The sequence below is a fragment of the Magnolia sinica genome, chromosome 17, assembly GCF_029962835.1.
Source record: "Magnolia sinica isolate HGM2019 chromosome 17, MsV1, whole genome shotgun sequence".
Classification (NCBI taxonomy): Eukaryota; Viridiplantae; Streptophyta; class Magnoliopsida; order Magnoliales; family Magnoliaceae; genus Magnolia; species Magnolia sinica.
The window spans coordinates 62,669,156-62,693,299 of record NC_080589.1 but is presented as its reverse complement, the minus strand read 5'-3'; the positions used below and the strand labels follow the sequence as shown (position 1 = coordinate 62,693,299).

The 24,144-nt window shown below is 40.7% G+C and overlaps 1 protein-coding gene and 1 non-coding gene across 2 annotated transcripts in view; both read left to right on the top strand.

Annotated features, from left to right (window-relative positions):
- The window catches only part of LOC131231172 (MDIS1-interacting receptor like kinase 2-like), a 58,814-nt gene that overhangs the window by 23,045 nt on the left and 11,625 nt on the right, over window positions 1–24,144 (top strand). The gene's annotated exons all lie outside the window — the stretch shown is intronic.
- Window positions 11,915–12,021, top strand: LOC131232126 (small nucleolar RNA R71). Its single transcript, XR_009164732.1, has one exon. It is a non-coding gene; the product is annotated as a small nucleolar RNA R71 (small nucleolar RNA).

Here is a 24,144-nt window from a genome sequence, read left to right as displayed (position 1 = left end):
TATAGTATAAATAATCTACTGATGTTCTATTTAGAGTCCCAATGTAATGCATGAGAGGAAACGCACCTATAGTTGGTCCGACTTGAACCGACTTGACTCGGTGTCCGAGTAAACTCGGCTCAACCCTCACGGCATCACCTTCTCCTTCTTTCTTCCTATCTTTTCTTCCTTTCCTTTCTTTTTCTCTTTATTTGCTGGAAGGTCCATCCACACCAGACCAGCCCAAGCTCAACTCGACTCGGCTCAACTGAGTTGACCCAACTCACTAATCAGCGAGTCAACTCAGCCTGGTCAGCTCAGTGCTTCCAAGCACCATCATTCTTCTGTCTCTCACTTCCTTCTTCTCTCCTCTTCCTTTCTCATTCTCTGCAGGAACCCCAGCATCATTCGAACCAGATCCGAGTCAACTCGGCTCAGCAGCGAGTCGGGTTGCTACCCGAACCCACCATCTCTCTCTCACTGCCTTGTTTCTTCCTTCCCTTCTTCCTTTCACTCATTTCTTTTCTTCCCTTCTATTCTTTCTTCCTGGAAGCCCCAAGATTTTAGGCTCGGATGGAGGTCTGAACAACCGGACCAGGTCGCACAGCGAGCTGCTGCAACCCGTTGGAGCTGGATGGACGCCCAGCCGTTCCTTCCTCCCCACTCTCTCTTTTCTTCCTCTGTTTCTCTTCCACTTCTCTCTATTTCTCACCTCCTTTGAAGGTCAGTAGCATCACTAGAACGACTCTGCTCGTCCTAACTCGAACAGGGGCCATTGCCGTTTGAACAAGGAGGAGGGAGCTGTTAATGGCGTTTCCTTCAAAAGGGCTTCCTTCTCCCTTTTCTTTCTTCAGAACAGTCCACAGGGATGGTTTGAAGCTCAGAGCACGGTCGGAGTGAAGCTCCGAATGCATTTCTCTGGTGGGTTTGAGATTGGAAGCTCTCGGCCGATATTTGGGAAGAGAACCGGCATTTGGTGCGGCTGCTGCTTCTATCCCTTTTCTTTGCATGAAACTCTAACTTTGTAGGGCTAGGATTAGGCCACATGAAGGGCTAAGATTGAGGGAGGAGGGCTCACACGGATCGTGCCAGCAGGCAGTTTCCGTTTTTGGAAACATGGTTTTGTGGGGCCCTTTTGCGCTGGCGTTTGTGTGTACGTACGTTGTACCTACATGCGGGAGTCATCGGGTTTTGGCCGAGCCCCCTCTGTGCACAGGATAGACGGTTCGGATCATCCACCTGATATGAGATGGTGGGCCAGGGCGCGTCCCACATGGACGCCGTTTGTCGTCTGTCGAAAACAGAGATAGAGAAAGAATTCTCTCTGTTTTGGGAGAGTGCGGGTCAGCCCGCTTTGACCGAGCTGGGTCGACCAGTGCACCGCCGGTGCACGTCTCTTCTGTGCACTCGCGCTGCGAGGTGGGGTCCACCATGATGTTTTGTGATAAATCCACTCTGCCCATTCCATTTGCAGGGTCCTGTCATAGCCTTTTACCGAAGACAGGGCAGATCCGAGGTCCAGGTGGGGCCCGCAACTTGATTCACATCCCTAAAGTGACCACTACGTTGATTCGACGGTCAGATCAATTTCAGTTCGAGCACCAACGGTCCAAAGGTGCTAATGGATCATTTTTAAGACTCTTATAGCATATTACTAACCACATATTAACATTAATATTAATTTCACACTTTGCTTCACTTTATTATTATTTTCACACATATATGTATTCTATCATGTTGTGGGTCCATCTCATGTATAGATTATTAGGGTTATCCATCTCATGGTTTTATGTTATTAAATATTTAATTATCATTATTATTACCTTTACATTGTCATTTATTTATTTATCTATCTTTATTTATTTATTCATTTATTATATAGGTATGTAGGTTGTGGGACCACTCGACGTGCGTTATCTAGCTACGTGTGTTACCACATACACGTAGGCTAATTTAGACCCACATGGTGACACCCGAGTACTGAAAGTACGAGGTGTTACAAAACCACTACCAAATGAGCTTAAGTATGTATACTAAGGTGAAAATAAAACTTATCCTATGGTGATCTCTTCATTTTTAAAGAAGAATCAAGAGATTAAATTGTTGAAAGTTCTAAGGGACCACAAAGGAGCCTTGGGCTGGACCATTTTTGACATCAAGGGTATAAGCCCTTTCATATGCACCCATTGGATCCACCTCGATGAGGACGCCAAACCAATTAGACAACTTCAAAGGCGTCTCAATCCAAATATGATAGAAGTTGTAAAAATTAAGGTGATCAAATTATTAGATGTGAGAATCATCTGCCCAATATCCGATAGTGTTTGGGTGAGTCCAACTCAAGTAGTCCAAAAGAAATCTGGAATAACTATTGTGCAAAATTTTAATAATGAACTCATACCAACACGTGTCACCACTGGTTGGCGTGTTTACATTGACTATAAAAAATTGAACCAGGTCACAAAGAAGAACCAGGTCACAAGAAAACGTAGTGGCTGATCACTTTTCTAGATTGGTGTTAGATGATCTCACTGAGCAGATGCATATCTAGGACACTTTCCCTGATGAACAATTATTTGTGATCTCCAAATTGCCTTGGTATGCAGATATAGTGAACTATCTTGTAACAAGAAAAATGTCATATCATTGGAAGTCACAAGATAGAAAGCATTTTAAAACCGAGGTTAAGAACTTCTGGGATGACCCGTATTTATATAAATATGTGACTGATCAGATTTGTAGACGTTGTGTTCCAGAGGATGAAGTTCAGAGTGTTATTTCCTTTGATCACATGGAAGCATGTGGTGGCCATTTTTCTGTTAAGAAAACCACGGCAAAAATCTTACAGTGTGGTTTTTATTGGCACACCATATTTAAAGACACTCATGCTTTTTGTGTTGCTTGTGATAGATGTCAAAGGTTGGGAAGAGTGTTCCGGCGCAAAATGATGCCTTTATCCCCAATTTTACCATTGGAGATATTTGATTGTTGGGGTATTGATTTTATGGGCCCATTTCCATCTTCTTTTGGATTTCTTTATATATTGGTTGGTGTGGACTATGTTTCAAAGTGGATTGAGGTAGTTCCAAGTAGGACCAATGACAACAAAGTGGTCATATAATTCCTCAAGAAAAATATTTTTTCTAGATTTGGAACTCCAAAGGCCATCATTAGTGATGGTAGGTCTCACTTTTGCAATAGAACATTTGAGGCTTTGATGAAGAAATATGGCATCAAGAATAAAGTGAGCACCCCATACTACCCACAAATGAGTGGGCAAGTTGAGATTTCTAATCGGGAAATCATACACATTTTAGAGAAAACTACATGGCAAGATAGGAAGGATTGGTCCTTCAGACTATCCGACGCTTTATGGGCTTATAAGAATGCTTATAAAACCCTGATTGGAATGTCTCCATATAGATTGGTGTATGGGAAGGCTTGCCACTTGCTTGTGGAATTTGAACATAGAGCCTACTGGGCAATAAAGAAATTAAACTTTGATATGGACCAAGCAAGTAGACAAAAGAAATTAGAGTTGAATGAATTAGAGGAGATGATGAGAGATTCCTATGAAAATTCTAAAATCTACAAAGAGAGGACCAAAGATTTTCATGACAAAAATATCCTGAAAAAGAATTTTGAACCTCAGCAAAAGGTCCTATTGTACAATTCTCGTCTCCAGTTTTTTTCAAAAAAAGTTAAGATCAAGATAGACAGACCCTTTCATTGTGAAGAATGTTTATACTCATGGGGCTATTGAAATTGAGAATCCATGTAATGGCAATATGTACAAGGTTAATGGTTAGATATTGAAGCCTTATGTGGAAAACTTTCATTTGATAGGGGAGTCATTCCCTCTTCATGAGCCAGAATATTCAGAATGAAGCTCCTAGTCTGACAGAGCATTTCTGTAGGATTTGTATCATATTCAATTCTTTTTAGTGTCACATAGCAGGTGAGTTTTTCAAAGTTGGTACTATCCACCCTTTCTTTTATTTTTATTGTTCTCTGCATTACATTATCATTACATTAGGGACAATGTAGATTTTAGGTTGGGGGGTGTGGATAGTCATCCATGTGAAGGTTTTTTTTTTTGGGTTTCAGTTTATTTTATTATTATTTTTATTATTTTTAGATTTCAGTTAGGTTTAAGTTTATTTTTTTAGTTTTATGGAAACAATTTTTCAACATTTTCAAAATATATAAGAATGTGAACATGATATTATGCGAATTCAAAAGGCAAATTTAATACTTAGTCTAGGTTGATAGTAGTCAGAAATCTGATAATTGAAAATTATAGACTTGAGTTCAATTATCTAATCACTAGTTTAAAGTGAGTTGTAATTTGATATACTGAATTCACAATACACCTTAGCTAACTAAGTGAGGAATATGATATATGAACTAGAATAACAAATTTAGATTCAAACAAGGTTGAATGAACTAGTACCATTGATATATGCTTAAAAGAGAGAATATTGAAGGAAAAAAATGATGGAAAAAGAAAATTTTATTATAAATTATGAATGCAATTACCATAGCAATCATGTCAGTAATCCGGAATAAGGATACCTAAGTATCCATTACTGTTACCGTTACAAGTACGATATCTTAGGTTATGAAGCAAACCCGGTAGGAATTTTCATCTAAGGGTGGTCTATAATAATGGGGATATGATGATAAAACAAGAAATGTCATGAAAAAAATGAGATAACTAGAGATTTCATATTCTTGGGATGATTGAAAGGAGTTAGGATAGGGAACATGTATATTTCTCAAAATTACTAGTGTCACGGAGCACCTAAGGATATTATTTCATAACTATTCTAAATTTTGATTAGGTCTTTGAACTCAAAGATGTAATGGATTAGAAAATTGAGATTCTAACTAACTTTAGACTTAGGGTAAGTATTGTTTTGTTTTGGAATTCATATGATGAATGGAGGCATAATTGTACAAATTTCTGAGAGTTGAACTATTTTTCATGTTTTCAATGTTTGTGGGTAACATTTATAGAAATCCTCATGAGACTATAACTCGTCCACTAGGGAAAACGTAGGGGTTTATAGGCTTATTGCATATGCTAAATGCAATCGAGATTACCTACGAAAGTGGTGTAATTAGAATTTTGTATTCATTTTAATTTTATTTCTAGAATTAATTTTTATTCTTATGTAAATTTTTTCGCTTATTTTGCTCGAGACTAGCAAAATGCTGGTTGGGGTGTGTTAAGACTCAAAGATTGCATAATTTTTTCCATTTACATCTTGGTTTTAAAATATGAATCAACTTAATGTTCTATTTTACTCATATATGTGTTGAAAGGTGAATTTAAGAGCTTGGATTGAAAAATGGTATTAAAAAGCATGGATATGATGCTCAAGAATCACTAAGGCAAGGAATGGATCTTAGGAGACCAAGATTGAAAAATTCACATGCCAAAGATCTAAGAAAACCAAATGAAGATGAAGAAAATCGAAGATTTGAAGTGAATAATCCTGAAATTATCCTGAAAAGTGTATTATGAAGCTCTGAAGTCTATTTTAGAAAACTATGCAGCGTAAATACTATTTTAACTAAACTGTGTAGTGAGAAGTCTATTTTGAGAAACTATGTATATTCGAGGCGGTTTCTAGGGTTTTTCAACTTTGTACGAAAATTGGAGTTCCCTACTTATAAATAGGGCTTCCTAGGGCATTCCTAAGCATCATTAGAAGTATTCAAGAGCAATATTTAGGGTTTTTAAAAGGTTTTCAATTTTATAAGTAGTTTTTTTTCCTTTTAAATCTTTTCTATTTGCATTTATTTCTTTCTTGTTGCTTTCTTTTGCTATCCTAGTTATGTTTTTCTAAGTTCCCTTTAGCCCAAGCTATAAAGGAAGCACATGGGTTTAATAATTCTTTAAGATTATGATGATTGATTGTTTTAATGATGAGAAGAATGGTGTATGCATGTTATTTATTGTTTAATTTTTTTTATCCTCTTGTGAGATCCATATGTTTCCATCATATGAGATTCACATTGATGAATAGGCTTACCCTAGATCAATCAGATTTCCTAGATAGGAGAGGTTCTTAACCTGTTATATTTCTTTAATTTTCATTATCTTATTTATATTGAATTCTTAAAATCACTGATGCTTGAGAATATATATCAATGGTGCAAATCCATGATTTTCTTTTTTTTTTATATTATTTATGAAAATATTTAAATTGTTTTATTTTCTGATTAGGCCAACCATAGTGCTTGGATCCTAGTTGTGTTATCCAAGTCATCATGATTTTGAAACATTAACCTATGTGTGGAACTTTGAAGCATGGGTGTTGATTTAATTCAGTTGAATTACATCCATTCAAAAATCCCAAAATCAAATCATCGGATTAGTGTTTATTACTTAGTTTGTTTTGCATTTGATTTTCTCCTTCTCGCAATTCATCTCCCTGTGGAATCGACCTTGTATTCATAGGATATTACTTATGAACCTCTGCACTTGAAGGCAAGCAATCAAATACCATTCGCCCAACCCTTTTCAACTGTCAACCGTGGGGAATCGAACATTCACCTATAGGGAGCAAACCTATGGTGAAGGTCATTCGCCCAACCCTTTCAATTCTTCTTTATAAGCATGATGGTAAAATTCTCAGGCTGGTTCCTTTCATGCTTAGTGATTACCAAGTTAATCCTTTAATATCGAACTGAAACCTCAATGTGTAAGCGAGATATGACATGTGAAATCATGACTCAATCAATATTTAAAACTTCTAATCATGAATTGATAATTCAAATTCAAATGTGGAATCTATCAGATAGCTAAATCTAAGAGATGTAAATCCCCAACACTCCATATCTTATAATTCTAAATCAATGATGGCCGTCAAAATCACTTCGAATTCATAAGAATTTTTAGAAAATTTTGAAAAACTTTCACAAATTTTGCTCAAGACAGAGAAAACACTGATTAGGTGACCTAATCTCCCACTCCCAACCTAAAATCTACATTATCCTCAATGTAAAAGAAATAAGCATGCAATGCACATGAGACAACGAAAGGAAAAGATGAGTGATGGAAAGATAGTACTTGGACGGAAGAATCAAGAGGCTTGTCCACAAAGATCTTAGCATGGAAGCAGGTCAGCGCAAGAGTGAACTCAATAAAAGTAAACTATCCTACAATAATGTAGAAAGTAAACTAACTTAATGGCATAAAACCGACTACCTAGAACAACATAAAACAAACTACCCAAGTCCTATGAAAGCAGTAAATATACTTATACCTCCATCAGACTAGGAAGTCAATCCGAGTAAACAGGATCATTTAGAGGCATGGACATGTCCTCTGCATCAAATTTCTTGACAAATGGCTTTAGGCGAAGTCCATTCACTTTAAACTCATTGTCATTGTCTGGATTCCGAATCTTGATAGCCGCATGAGGATAAACATTGATGACGGTAAAAGAGTCGGTCCAAGGAGATCAAAACTTACCCGAAAAGAGATGTAATCGATAATTATACAAAAGGACTTTCTGACCAGGCGTGAATGATTTTCACAAAATATGTTGGTCATGAAACACCTTCATTCTGTCCTTGTAAATTCTCAAGTTCTCGTATGCGTCATTTTGGATTTCTTCGAGTTCATTCAATTGAAGTTTGTGTAGCGAGCCAGCATTGTCCAGATTGAAATTCAAAATTTTGATCGCCCAGTAGGCTCTATGTTCCAACTCCACAGGCAAGTAACAAGCCTTCCCATAGACAAGTTTAAAGGGAAACATTCCAATAGGGGTTTTAAAAGCAGTACGGTAAGCCTATAAGGCATCGGTCAATCGGATTGATCAATCCTTACGGTCAGGGTTAACCATTTTCTCCAAAATGTGTTTGATCTCCATATTGAAAATCTTAGCTTGCCCACTTGTCTGTGGGTGGTATGGGGTGCTCACCTTATGAGAGATACCGTATTTCTTCATTAAGCTCTCGAATAGCCTATTACAAAAGTGTGAGCCCCCATCATTAATGATGGCTCGAGGCATTCTGAATCAGGAAAGGATGTTCCCTTTTAGGAATTTAATGACTGTGTGATGGTCATTATTCCGACACGGAATCGCTTCGACCCATTTAGTGACATAGTCTACAGCGAGCAAAATATATAAATTTTCAAAAAATTAGGGGATGGTCCCATGAAATCGATGCCCCAGCAATCAAATGCCTCTATGATAAGAATGGGATTTAAGGGCATCATATTTCGATGGAAAAAATGCTCTCAATTTCTGATAACGCTCACAAGCTTTGCAAAACTCATGAGTATCCCTGAACATAGTGGGCCAGTAAAAGCCACACTGCAGAATCTTCGCCATGGTTTTTTTAGCAGAAAAGTGACCACCACAGGTCCGTGAGTGACAGAAGGAGATAACACTCTGATACTCATCATCTGACACACATCTCCTTAACATTCGATCTGGACAATATTTAAACAAATATGGATCATCCCAGAAAAAGTTACGCACCTCGGTGAAAAATTTCTTCTTAACTTACACAGTCCAATGTGTCGGTATGGAACCCGTGGTAAGATAATTAGCGATATTAGCGAACCAAGGTGAATGAGAGACTCTAAATAACTATTCGTCAGGGAATATGTCATTAATATGTGTCGTCTCAAGGGAATCAGAAGGATTAAGGCGGGATAGGTGATCAGCCACTACGTTCTCTACTCCATTTTTATCTTTAATTTCTAGGTCAAATTCCTAGAGTAGGAGGATCCATCTTATCAGGCGGAGCTTAGCATCATTCTTAGACAGAAGATACTTGAGCACTGCGTGATCTGTATAAATAATGATCTTAGATCCGATCAAGTATGACCTAAATTTGTCCAAAGCAAACACTACGGTCAAGAGTTCTTTTTCCGTAGTTAAGTAGTTCACTTGGGCAGGATTTAGAATCTTACTCGCATAATAAATAACGTAGGGTTTCTTATCTTTTCTCTAGCCTAGAACTGCCTCAAGAGTATAATCAGACGTGTCGCACATAAGTTCAAAAGGAATGCTCCAGTTGGGTGGCTATATGATGAGTGCACTGGTCAACATGCCCTTAAGCTTAGTGAAAGCTTCCTGACATGGATCAGTCCACTCATATGGTGCATCCTTTTGAAGCAGATTACATAGAGGACAAGAGATGAGACTAAATTCTTTTGTAAATCTTCTATAAAACTTAGTGTGTCCTAAGAAGGATCGCACGTCTCGTATGTTCTTGGGTGGAGGTAGGTTAGAGATAAGATCAATTTTTACCTTAACCACCTCGATTCCTTTGGACGAGATAATATGTCCAAGGACAATTTCCTTATGAACCATGAAATGACACTTCTCCCAATTAAGTACCAAGCTCTTTTCTTCACATTTTTCTACACACATTTAAGACTTTCTAAGCACTCGCTGAAAGATGGACCGAAGACAGAGAAATCGTCCATGAAGACCTCTAGATATTGCCCCACCATGTCAGAAAAGATACTCATCATACATCGCTGAAAGGTGGCAGGGGCATTACATATTCCAAATGGCATCCTTTAGTAAGCAAAGGTACTGTAGGGACATGTAAATGTGGTCTTTTCCTAATCTTCAGGGGCTATCTCTATCTGATTGTAGCCCGAATACCCGTCAAGGAAACAGTAATAGGAATGACTAGCTAACCTTTCTCAGATTTGATCAATGAAGGGCAAAGGAAAGTGGTCCTTCCTCGTAACGGTATTCAACTTCCTGTATTTAATACACATTCTTCAACCAATAATAACTCTAGTTGGCACGAGTTCATTATTGGCATTGGCTACGATGGTGATTCTGGACTTCTTAGGAACCACCTGAGTTGGACTCACCCATTGACTATCAAATATAAGGTATATGATACCTACATCCAACAGTTTAAGAACCTCGGCCTTAACTACTTCCTTCATGTTTGGATTTAGTCTACGTTGTAACTGCCGAGCGGTCTTCGCATTCTCGTCCATCCAAGGGCTCCCTTATGCTCAATAAGAGTAGATATGAGCATACTCTCCTGTTCTTTCTCTAGGTAGGCAGAAATCACTACTGGGCATATCTCATCTTAACCTAAATATGCATATTTCAAATCAGAGGGCAAAGGTTTTAGGTAAAGCTTCAGTGGCTTGAGGTTAGATGGTAGAGGCACTACATCAGTTTGAAGCAACTCTTCAAATTGTGGCCTCCATCGATTAACTTCAAGTACCGGTGTAGCATCAAGCATGACACATGTCTCCCTAATCATGTCATCATCAAAATCATGAGAGTGGGCCAGACACATCTCTAGAGGGTCAGCGGTTAAGGTTAAAGGTGTCCCATGTTAATGTGGTGAAAATCGTCATCGTCCTCTAACCGTCTACCCGCATTGAAAAATATGTTTGACTCAAATGTCATATTCCCAAAAGACATACTCATGACACCATTCTTGCAATTGATAATTGCATTTGAAGTGGCAAGGAATGGGTGATCAAGAATGACGGAAATCTAAGTGCTCATGTTACTGATGGGTTCAGTATCCAGGATGATAAAATCTACATGGTAGTAAAATTTGTCGACCTGGACCAAAAAATCCTTAATTATCCCTCTTGGTACACGAACAAAGTGATCAGTAAGTTGTAGTATAGTTAAAGTGGGTTTTAATTCACCCAAACCTAATGTTTGTATACCGAGTAGGGAATCAAATTGACTCTCACTAAGTCAAGAAGTACGTGCTCAATTCAATAGTCCTCGATTACACATGATATGGTTGGGTTACCAGAATCTTTGAATTTCTACGGCACATCTTGCTTTAGGATGGCACTCACTTTCTCAATCAAGAAGATTTTCTTTTGAATATTTTGCCGTCTTTTGGTCGTACATAAGTCTTTTAGGAATTTGACATATGAAGGTATTTATTTTACAATATCAAGTAGAGGAATGTTGACCTTCACTTTTTTTAACACTTCTATAATATCCTGAGAGTTAGAGAGAGATTTTGGTGCAACCAACCGTTGGAGAAATGGAGTAACCAGCTTCCCTTGAGGTTCCAGTTCTAACTCTGGTGGGGCATGGTTAGATCCATCTTCTTTGTCCACTTTTGGGTCCTTAGGCTTTTCAGCCCTAATCGGAATGGTTTTGTCAATGTCTTCCCACTCTTAAGAGTGGTGCTGGATTTATCTTGCTCCATCTGATTTGAAGAACTTGGGTTGCTAACTTCATAATGCAGTTTAGGATTGGGAAGAGGTTGAGCTGGGAAGCTCCCCTTGTTTCCAATTGTATTTTCAGCCTTAAGTTCATGTATGTAAGATTTTGAAAGTCTTGTAGCATACTCTAATTAAAAAGCTCTTTCTTTTGAAAATGTTGTAGAACTGAGTCCTCTTGAGGTTTCTCTTGTTGTGGAATTTGATTAAATAAACCTTGAGGGGTAGCATTCTGTCCATTCCTCCAACTGAAGTTTGGATGATTTCTCCAACTAAGATTATATGTATTGGAGGTAGATCCATTGAAAGGTCATTGATAATTGTTTACGGCATTGGATTGTTCATTCAACACCCCTCGAAAGGCAGGTATTGTTGGATAATTTTTAGTTGTGTGAATGTTGCAATCACAGATACCACAAACTGTTTCATTAACCTTATCCTTCTTTGATTCCATGGCCTCGATTTTTCTTATGAGATTAGTCACTTTAGAATTGATATCATCATCCTCTTTCAGGAGACATTCCTCCCCTCACCTTAGATTAAGTCGGCTTAGACATAGTGTTTGATTTTGGGTATGTGTCCCATGATTGTGCGTTTTTAGCAAGTCTATCCAAGTAATCCCACACATCAACGACATTTTTATTTATGAATTCCCCATTGCACGTCGTCTCAACTAATTGGCGCATGGAAGATGTCAGTCCATCATAGAAAAAGTGTGTAATGCGCTACGTTTTGAAACCGTGTTGTGGTTATGAATTGACAAGATCCTTGAACCTTTCCCAACATTTGAAGAATGTTTCATCCTCCTTTTGGGCAAAGTTCATGATTGATTTTCTAAGGGTATTCGTTTTATGATGTTGAAAATTTTTTTTTATGAACTCCCTTTGCATATTATTCCATGTGCCAATAGATCTAGTGTAAGGCCCGTATCCTATTTCGTACTGTTCCGTCGACTCTCGCGATCATTCTCGACGAATTTCGACAACCCGTGACCTATAATCGATGTTTGTACGCAACCCTAAGTTGTATCCCATATATTTGAGTTGGCTTAATCCAAGACTTGTACCGTTACGACCGCATCGTCACCGCAGTTCCAACGCCGCGTCTTGCACACCGATTCGATACCCTAGCCAGGAGATGTAGGTCAGTGTTTATTTTGAAGAAACGCCACGCATTTGTAAACCCAAGAGAATCTCTACAACACATCCCATCAATCAATCAATCAATCAATCAAAGTGCACAACCCATGCTTTCTTTCTCCCCAAGTTAAGCAACCACCCTAAGTCAACTCTCATGTCAAGTACATCTATCAACTCACATCCATCACTCACACGCATCACCTCTCTTACAACCACCCTTTCTCTCTCTCTTTCTTAACACAAATTTCAGGCAAAAGAGTGGTGGACATCCAAGCATTTCTAAGGAGAGAAAGTGAGATGTGTGTGACCCACTTTCCATCCCAAAATCCATCATCTTAGCCCTTCATTTCTCATCATCTTCCATCAAAGAGAGGCACAAGGAGATCGGCGTTCCATCGGACCAAGAAAATCGAACGGTGGGTGTTTCTATAGGCCTAGATTTCATTCTTTTGATGATGAGTCAAGTGGGGCCTACCGATTGATGGTATGGATCTCACTTTGGACCCTAGATGTGGCCGATGGCCCACTATGATTCACATGATCATTCCATGATGGGGCCATTCTCCATGGACCCCATCATGATGCTTACTTTTTTAAGTTTGAAAGAGGTCATCTAGACCTTCCATTTTAGTGAAGGAATCTCCACCGTTGATTTTGATTTGGTGGGCCCACATGTATTGGGACCCACTTGATGTATGATTGAATGCATGAAGGGAGGGCCCATAGTGTCGGGGTCCCTCCATCGCATGTGTCTCCTTCTCTCTTTCATTTTTATTGTGTGTGATGATGTGGCTATGTGGCCCACCCGGATGGACCCCACCATGAAGCATGTATTTTATTCAAGCCATCTAGTAGGTGGGGCCCCCCTTAATTGTATGTAAACCATCCATTATCCATGGACACTGGACGTGGCTACACATTGAAGTGTGAACTGACAATGTGGTGTATTAACGCCCAACCTCCCTGGACGCATGCTGGAGGTTGGGATGAAAACAAAAATATCAGCTTGGTTCAAGGCTTTGGGGTGGACCGCTCATGCAGGCCCCACCTTGATGCAAGGATCAAACCCACGCCATCCATCTTATTTCTTAGCTCATTTTAGGCGTTGAGCCGAAAAATAAAGTTAATCCGATTATCTGGCGGGCCATTTCATAGAAAATAGTGGTTTTACCGTTGAAATTCACCTTGATGTTTCTACATGCCAAAACATGCCGAATATTAGGCTCATTTGGATTGTCTTAAGCCATAGAGTCCAATGGGTGGAGTGGATCCACCTGATGCATGCCCCATCTAGGAAAAACCTAAAGAAAATAAAAAAAAATGAAAAAAAATAAAGCAACAAAAGGCGTTGTCGCTGCTGACCGTCCAGAGGACGCAGCAGCGTCCTGCGCTGCCGTGGTGGGCAGGGACGTGGGTCCCAGCCGTGGCCCCCACTATGATGTGTGTAGAACATCAACACTGTGCATTTGGTAGGCCCCCTTTGGGGCAGTGGGCCCCCCAAAAATCAGCCGTATGTAAAACTCAAGTGGTCCACACTACAGGAAACAGTGATGATTGAACGTCTGCCATTAAAATCGTTTTTGGATTTCACAGAAGTTTTAGATCTTTATGAAATTTGTTTTTCCTCTTCATCCGGGTTTGTCTGACCTTATTAACAGATTGGATGGCAGATAAATGTTATGGTGGGCCCCATGTGGGACCCACTGATGTATGTATTGTATTCACACCTTTCATCAGTGTGGACCCCCACCATAAGGTATGTACTTTATCTATGTTGTCCATCCCTATGGGACCCATCATGATGCATGTGTTACATCCAAACCGTCCAACCATTTTGAAAGACAATTTTAAGGCTTGTGATGGAATAAAAAATGAGACAGATCTAGGATCAGGTGGACCACATTATAGAAAACAGTGGGTTTGAACGTCCACCATTAAACCCTTGGGCTACCAAGTTTGGACCATTATGATATTTGTTTTTCCTCTAAATCCCGGTCTTTATGACCTTATGAATAGACTGGATGGGAAATAAACCCTATAATGGGGCCCACTGGAATTTTACTGTGGAAATCATTATCACCACGGTTAGATATGGTACGGTCTAGTTGATCTTTTGATATAATTCATTTTTTTATATAATACTCTATATTGATTTCTAAAAATAGATGCATTCAACTCGGCCCATTTAATTAGGCTCGATGTGATATATGAGGCCCGTCCGTTGAGGCCCACTTTGATATATATATGAGGCCCATGTGGCGCGACCCATTTAATGTATCAGAGGCCCATGGGTCGAGGCCCAACGGGATGTACACAAGTCCATTGTAATGTATGATTCTACCATAGTTTATGTAATGATGTTTATGGCGGGCTATGCCTTGGGAGCAATGATGGTTTGAAGCCCACATTGTAAGTACAATGTTGGTTAAATGTCCACATTGTAACTCTCCCTAAGGCCCATTGATAGGCCCATACTTGTTGTGTGTAGGCTGTCTAGGCCCATCTTCGTTGTGAGGATAGTTTATCGCCATATAACATGCTTAGTATAATTCCATGATTCATACCCATTCGCATCATATGTATGCTTGATATGAGGAGTGACTGATCATAGCATATGCCATTGAGCAGATTATTCATGAGACTCACTGATAAGAGTTACCCACATGAGCGCATGGTACGCGCAGGATTGCTGCATGACTAGATAGTATGACTCATGCATCTCATATTTGTGTGTCATGATCATTGTACGCCCTAGTGACATCATGGTCGTGGCTCCACAGGCACATCGTGGATGGCCGTATCGGATACTGAAAATACTTGGTTCTAGCATTGTGGGCACTTAGGATGTTCTTGGGTGAAAGTCCCAGAACCTTTTTAGTACCAAGAGATGCTCTAACGTCTAGACCGGGTGGATACACGAGGGCAGGAGTGCCAACTACCAGTAGGTCGCGTCTCCCACTGTGTCGTGGTCGGTTGGAAGGGGGTGTGGCCTTATCCGCCAGAGTGAGGGGGTTATAAGCTAGGCTGAGTTTGACCAGCTTGCAAATGAGTCTGCTATCGACGAGTCGGGTAGGTATTAGCAAACTACTGGTCAGGTGGATAATGTGGTCTATTCCATTTACTGGGCTGTGCGGCTAGGGAGGCGGCAGTCAGTGTGAAGTGTATTAGACCCCGGTGATATCCTAGAGAGTAACTGTACTGATATATGTACTTGATGAGGACTGACATGCTTGCTTTACATCTCGCATATGACATTTGGCTACATAGGTCTTGCATCGCATGACCTTGGTATGGTCGATAGCATTTATACCTTGCTTCACATAGCTTTGGTACAGCTGATAGTATTCATGGACTTACCCTCATATTTCTGCATTACTCTAATATTGTATACTTGGTACTCGCCTTGCGCACACACTTACACCACCCTCTAAGCTTTTGTAAGCTTATGCACGACCGTTGCCTGCAGGTGACGTTGGATCGCAGCAGCACTGAGACAGGAGCACGTATTAGATTATTTTGGAGCCTTTTGATCACCTTGTATTTTCCTTTCCGCATTGTACTTAAAGTTTTTGATATAGTGGATATGTGGTGATGTTGTTTTGTGACTTGGTTGTGCTTGTAGTTATGCTCCATTAAAAAAAATCATACTAAAAATCCTCCTTGTAGAATCGTAGGATCAGAATCTGGCATATGAATGCCGGGATCCGAGAATGGGGCATTACGGAGGCTGTCGGTGCCGTATTCGGCGATCGAAAATTTTGTGAGCCCATTTTCTGAGTTTGGGGCATGACATGTAGGACGTAGTGAATGCAACTACGTCTTAACTTTCTCTTTCAAAGAAAAGGCAAAGAGCTTCAGCCTGACTATGTCCTCAGACACATTTGGAAAATATAATGTGGCTATGATCTCATCAAACTCTTTCAGGTGTAGATATGGATTCTTTGACTCAAGCCTATGAAATTTAGGAAAGAGTTGGATCACCCCTAGCTTGATATCCTTATGTCCCGTATTCTCAAGAAAAACCATGCAAAAGGGCGTACTCACCCTCGCCGGTTGTAAATAATCTCATAAAGTACGAGGCGGGGGTGCTTGATGCACCTCATTCTCATCCTGAATGTCCTCCACCCTAGGTTGGGGTAGAAGAGGTTCGCTGTCAGCCATCACTTCAATTAACTAAGGGGATTTCGAGCGGTGTCTAGTCCTGTGATGGACAGTTAACCCCTCAACCAATCCTCCTTTAATCAAGAGACGGCGAGTGTTGTCACGAACCCACTTGGGCATGAAACACTCACAACCCTCAATTCAGATTCTAAACCTATACCTAAAGGAAAGAAAAGAAATAAAAATCTAGAAAGAAAGGGAGTGTTGGAAAGAAGTTACCAGATTGGAGTCCCTAAGTTAAAAACCTGCAAAACAAACCAAAACAAGTTAGTTTCTAAAAATAGAAAGTCTAAAAATAAAAACTTTCTAAAAACAAATTAGGAAAATTCTAACCTAGAATTAGGAAGTTTCTAAAAAATAAAAGAAAGAAAAGATGAACCAAAATAGGAAAATTCCTAAAATATAGAACAAATCCTAATTTAGAAATAGAAAGTTTAGAAAACTAGAAAATCAAAAAGAGATTACCAATTTAGAAGTTTTTATCTCAGAATCCTACAAAATAGGAAAGTTAGATTAGTTTCTAAAAGTCAGAAAAAAAATCTAAACCTAAAGTTAGAAAACCCTAATTTTAACCTAATTCTAAAACTAGTTAATTTCAGAAAAACGTAACCGTCAATCCCCTGTAACGGCGCCAAAAACTTGTTTACACCCCAAGTATAGGATTGTGATGTAGTAATAAACTCGGTAAGACCGAGGTCAAATCCACAGGGACTAAAACCTGTACGTAATTTGAAAATAACCAAAACAAGAACTAGAATAAGATGAAATCTAAATTGAATGAATATGAGGGAATAATGGTGAAACTAAAATTTGTAAATTTCAAAGATAAGAAACTAGGGATTCAGAGGATCCACTTGTAAAGATCAGGGAGATCTACACTTGATTCATGAACTCAACTAGACTTCGAGTCCCATCTTCATCTAGTTGGAAGATATATCACTAAAACTCAATCTGAACTTCCTTTGATCTAGTTTTCAAAGAGATGAAAGGTGCGAGGATTAGAGTTGATTCCATCACCAAACCATGCCCATGAGACAAAGTAAACAACAGAATTAAACCAATCCACAACCAATCAAAGAGATGAATGAATGTTAGGAAATATTCCATCATCCAACCATGTCCAAGGGGCAATGGTGAACAACAGAACATCCTAACTTCACAATCAAAATAATGGAAAGAGAATACTCAAAGCCATCGCAGATCTATTGTAATTTCAATTACAACAAACCATTAAAAACTGAAAATATTTCTATTAATCAAACGATGATCAAAGTAGTTCAAACATGAATCAAGACCGTAAAGTACTACCCATCACGCTACAAGCTTCACCTCTAAGCCATAGCTAAAAGGTTAAGCCAACCATGATTGGGCTAACCTTAAAAATCATTTAAAAAAAAGAAAAAAAAAAGAAAAAGAAAAAAAGAAAACAACAACTTGAACTTCTCTCTCTCTTGCACTCATGTCCACAATCGGATTGGATCCCCTCTCTCTCCCTCTTCTCTTTCTTTTATACGCAGTTGTAGGGAGGTCGGTTGCTGTAGAGTCGGTGGATAGGCTGTTTTTAGAAGCTGCCTCCACAGATATTTATGCAGCCAGGTCGTTTGTTTACGCAGCAGCAGACGGTCGATGCGGTATCTTTGGAAACTGACTTGCGTCGGATCAGCTTTGCGGCCAATGAAAGAAGAATCTAAGACGTTTAGTCTTCTTGGACTTAGTAGGAACTTCCTTAGAGAGGTTTTGAACGGCCAGGATCGTCGTACCGATCCTGGCCACGAGTGCAAAACAGCTCGGATCGTCGGGTCTCGGACGCGGAAACGGGGCCTGCGCAAGCATCTTACACTGTGACATTGGTGGGGCCCATGATCAACGTCGGTTGAGAAATCTACACTGTCCATTGCACTCTCCTCGAAAAATCGGTCGGAGATGGATAGTTTTGAATCAGATATGGTTTGGCCCATTTAATCTCTTTCGCTGCCATCTATCTTGAATTTGAACCGCTGAAATATGTTCCTCGTTGTTTCTTGAAATATTTCCACCTAGGCATTGATCAGTGGACCTGTGTGATTCTCATGGACGGTCCAGATTAATCATCTGGACTGAGATGGTGGGCCATCTACACCATTCGCGGATCTCTGTTTCACGCCGAAATGGAGTTTCCGTTTTTATGAAGATGAGACGGGTCAAAGTCGGTTTGACCCGTCTTGCGGTGTGGTGCACGTCGAGAACTCTTGTGCATGGTACACACACCATCTCTGTGGGGTCCACCGTGATTGTTTTGAGAAATCCAATCCATCCATTCATTTTTTTCTCCCCATTTAACGGGTTGAGACCAAAATTGAAGTACATCCAAATATCAGGTGGGCTGATATCAATGGTTTATAGGTAGATTTGTCCGTTGGGCCATTTGCACAGGGATCGGAGGGCTGAAATTCGACTTTTACGGTTAATTTAGAGTCCTTGGGCCAGATATAAAGTTTCGAGCTGAACAGATGGTGGGAACCCTATGATCTTGCATTCTGGACAGTTTTCAGGTCTGTTTAACACGAGTGGTATGATTTTCTCAGATTTTTGGCATGTAAATTCTTTGATCTTTTAGCACGAGTGGTGATTTTAGACCATTAAATCCATGCTTTTAGCACCCTTTTTCAGTCCATGCCCATAAATTCACCTTACAACACAAACACGATTAAAATAAGCCATTAAACAGTATCATGTTCGTAAATCCAAGTAATAAATGGGGTCTAATATGCAATATCTGACCCTCAATAGATCTTGAGGACTTCTTCATCCCTGCAGTACCTCCCTTTAATCCTACCCCTCTCCCCATAGCCTACCCTTGCCCGGTCCCCCAACCCAAGCTTGATAACCTCGCAGTCCTCTCCCCCATTGCAGGAACAATCAGTTCCTCTCAGTTATCCAGACCTCTACCTAAGGGTGATCCCCCTATCACTCCCAGGAAAGACACTTCATCCTTTCGAGCACAATTGGTTGGCGGCTTGCCCCTATTTCCTCAGGACCCAAAAGCTTGGCCCAGGTACAAAGAGCAAACAACTTATTTGGAAGGGAGGAAGAATACTAGGTGGAAGAATAAAGTTTTAGATCCTGGCACAGCAGAAAATATGGGGCAAATCACGGTTGATCTATTGCCATTTTTCAGGCAGGAAGCCCAGTGTTTTACCTCGCAACCCACCCACCTGGATCATGAGAGTGTTCAACAGGCAGTTTCCCAACTAAATGACCATTCAACTGGTCAGATGACCCAGAAATCGGTCACCATAAAAGGCAGGAAGAAAGCTACCAGAGGTCCTCCTAGTATTCAGCCGGTAGGAGAATGTTATAGTAGGCTTCGTAGATTGAAGCGAAGGGCAGTTTATACAGGTTGTGTAACAGATGGATAACACCCTTATCTGGAATGCGCGCAGAGTGGGTAATGCTCCGACCATGAAATCGCTCAAGAAAATGGTCAAGAACTTCAATCCTAGTATGGTTGCAATCTTAGAGCCTATGTTAAGGGAGGAGAGAAGGGTAGCGGTTGGGCTCAAGTTGGGCTTCCATTCCTCGCTTTCCAACAGCGAAGCAGGAGGTAAAATTTGGATCTTTTATCACAATTCCCTAAATGTCACGGTGACCGCCAACTCCAATCAGATGATTTCTCTATCCCTAGCATTATAGCCCCCTAGCATCCCCATTGTCCTCTCTATAGTCTATGCTTGCTGCTGTAAATTGCAAAGAAGAAATCTTTGGAATGAAATGACAGTTGTTAAGGCCCTTGGGCAGTTGGAGGTGACTTTAATGCGGTGGTGGAACTTGAGAAAAGACGAAGATCCCGAGACTCGGACAAATCCAACATGTCAGAATTTGCAGATGCAATTCATAGCTCTGGCCTTCTTGATGCAAGTTTTGTTGGCAATAGATTCACGTGGTGCAACAATCGCACGGGGATTGCATGTGTTTGGGCCAGGTTGGACAGGTTCTTTTCAATAATAGTTGGGCGACTGAGTTTCCACTTTTTAGAGTTGAACATCTCCCTCGCATCCACTCCGACCACGCCCTGCTTCGGCTACTTTTTCCTTCCCGTTCCTAGCCCAAGGCAAGATCGTTCAAATTTCTTAGGATGTGGACATTGCATGACTCTTTTCAACAACTGATTTCGAAGGCCTGGGAGGGTGTCTGTGCGTCCCAACCAATGCTCAATGTCCACTTCAAATTGAAGAAAACCAAGCAGCTACTCAAAGTGTGGAACAAGGTAGTTTTTGACAATATTTTCCACCAAATCCAGAAGTCAAAGGATGTCCTAGAAAGCCTAGATATCAGAATGCAAAACTCACCTAACGAAGACCTGTCTCATGACAACTTCACAGTCAGACAAAAACTGACCCAGTTAGAACTCATTGAAGAGATTTTTTGGAAGCAGAAATTGAGAAACTCCTGGTTGGAAGAAGGGGATAAGAATACAAAGTTCTTCCACTCTACGGCTAATGAGAAGATCAGAAGAACGACGATTTCCTCCATCAAACCAGAATCAGGTGATCCCATTACTGATCCGCAAGAGATTAGCCTAGCAGCTACCAAATATTTTGAAGACCTATTAAAGGAGGAACCTGTCTTAGCCCAGACGGACTTCATCCAAACTATCCCTTAGCTTGCTCCCGCCGACTATGGAGGAAGTTCATGCCGCCATTCAGTCCATTCCTAAAGACGGGGCCGCTGGCCCAGATGGCTTCTCTGCGGCATTTTTCTCTACCTGCTGGCCCATTGTTAGCAATGATATCCATAAAGCGGCTGTCAATTTCTTTGCGGGGGGAGCCATCCCGAGAGAGTTCTCATCCATGCTCATCTGCCTAATCCCCAAGTCCCCTCGGCTACCAGATTTTTTGAATTCAGACCCATAAGTCTATGTAATGTTATTTATAAAATCTTTGCTAAGATTTTGGCTAACCGTCTAAGTTATCTACTGCTTAAGCTGATTTCTCAGGAACAAGGAGCTTTCGTTCCAGGGAGATCAATTGTGAAGAATATTGTGCTGGCCCAGGAGGCAATGAGAGATATTGAATGGAAAGTGAGGGGTGGGAATTTCATCCTCAAGCTAGATCTGGTAAAAGCTTATGACAGAGTGAATTGGAGCTTCCTGAAACAGGCCTTAGGCGGATTTGGTTTTAATAGCAGATGTATCACGCTCATGGTAGCCTATTGGGGAAACAATTGGTTCTCCATCCTCATCAACGAGGAAGCTGCGAGCTTCTTTAAGTCGTCCAGAGGATTGAGATAGGGTGACCCCCTCTCTCCGGCCCCATTTATCCTAGCGATGGAGGTTTTCTTGATTAACCTTAAGCATCTTGTTGCGAGTGGTGGGTGTCAACCTTTCAAAATGCAACACGACACTCCTCTTATTTCTCACCTGTTATCCACAAATGATACCCTTCTTTTCTTAAACAACAGCAGGTCTTTGCTCAACTAGGCCAGAAAGTTCCTGGACATTTTCCAGTCTTCTACGGGTCTGAAAATCAACAATATCAAAAGCAGATTAATATGCTCCAAAAACATCTAGTCGGGGAGAATCAGAGCTTCAGAGAGGTTGTTGGGATTCGGTAGATCCAGAGATGGTATCCATTACCTGGGGGCTCCTCTGGCTAAAGGAAGGATCAAATCATCTCAATTTCAGTATCTAATCGATAAGGTGAACAGAAAAATCAGCGGTTGGGCAAGCAGATTTATCTCCCAAGCAGGGCGTTCTACCCTTATTCGGCATGTCTTAGCGAGCTTCCCGATTCATGTTATGGCAACTATGCATGTCCTGGGTCAGGTGCTTTATATTCTTGAAAGAAGTTTCACCAGGTTCTTTTGGGCCTGGGCCAAAGGCAAAGGTAAGATGCAATGGATCGCCTGGAAGAAAATTGCAACACCGCTACATGAAGGAGGCCTGGGGATTAGAAGACTACAGGAAGTTATGGCTAACTTTCGTACGAAATTAGCCTCGACGGTTTTGTATAGTGAAAGCATTGGACCCTAGGCTTCTCTCATGCGTGCCAAACTGTAACGCCTTGAAAATCGGGGGTCGTGCATACACTCGACTCCCGAGTTCCCGAGTGTCACTTATCATAATTTTTATGGTTTTGCAGTTAATTAAATTTAATTGCGCAACTTGGAATCACTTGGAGCATGTACACAACCACAACTAGTCTACTGGAATGAAAGAGATATACATATGTACATGTCCAAAAGAATACAGATGGGTCGCTCAAGGCATTGCCCAACAAAAATCACAAAATATCATGTAAAAAAGAATAGGACTGAGTCTGTTACTTAGCAATCCAACATCTCGCCAACTGATCCGATGAGGTCCCGCTCATCAGCTGGAAATAGGAGAACTCGTCCTCCTCCTCGAGGCCCGCATCGTTATGCTCCACGTACCCTGCATCACCTGCATCTACGGGCGAGTCTGATTGGTGTTTTAAAACACCATCCCAGAGTGGGAGTGAGTGATCAACTTAGTGGGTGCTATTACACTTAAGTTGTAATAAACATCAGTTATAATAAGAATTTAATGAAAAGCAACCATTCACAAATACCTAACTAATCTTATTAATGCACATGCATGGTGGATGATATGATGTATGCCCTCGCCACAACTCTCCCTCGAGCGACTCCGTCTAACGATCGCATATGTCAACACTCCCTCAGAGCGACCTTGACTGTCGAGTCGCCAACCTAACTAGTACAATGCAATGATAATGTTAACCAGGTTCTTAGTTAAGTCCATTCATCCAGCAGATTTAGGAATCTGATACACCCCACGTATGAAATGCCCTGAACGAGTTGCGAGGCCATGACCCTGCGATCCTTGATCCTGTCGGGTTCCCCGTCCCCGACTTCAAGCACACGGGGAGTGCTGAGAGAAAGGGATCGCTGGCTGTCACTACGGGGAGACGCGTCACCCCAGCGTAAGCCGACAGCTCAGATACAGTGTCCCATTCCACCATGCCCGGCTCACGAGACTATGGATCAATATTCCATCCGGTATCGATGGGCTACAACAGTGGTAGGGTGTTCCAGATTCCATACATAAGTGAGCAAACATGGTTAACAACCAGGGTTGGACAGTAAATAGGCTAAACCGCATGAGTCAGGCGAGCATGTGACGGACGACATCGAGTACAAGAGGCCCATGTAGTCGAATTACTGCCTCCCACGCGCACCCGCCCAAATCCATGGGTTTAGACTTGGATAGCCCTACCAATGGGGTTACCGTCTCTCCTCAAGTTTCCTAATCAATCCAAGGATTTGAGAATGACTCTTAACATGCCAACCATCAAGGATATCATCTAGCATACAGTATCATATTCACATACATCTCAACATATGATTCGAACACTCCTAGCAAACAAACTACAACATCATGAATAAGGTGCATGTGAGTGGTGTGGATTTGGGAGGAAGTCAAGCACTTCCTACACTTCAAGGGATCAATTATACAAGAACAATGAATCATACACACTAGGAAGCAACACATATGAGAGAAAAAAAAATCAAACAATCATGAGCATGTAATCATCCATACACTAGATCATGAGAGTCAAGATTTAACATCAAGGAGAACAAAACATGTCATTCCATACAATTCAACAACATACCATTCTTAGGTTCCTCTAGATTCTTCCATACAAC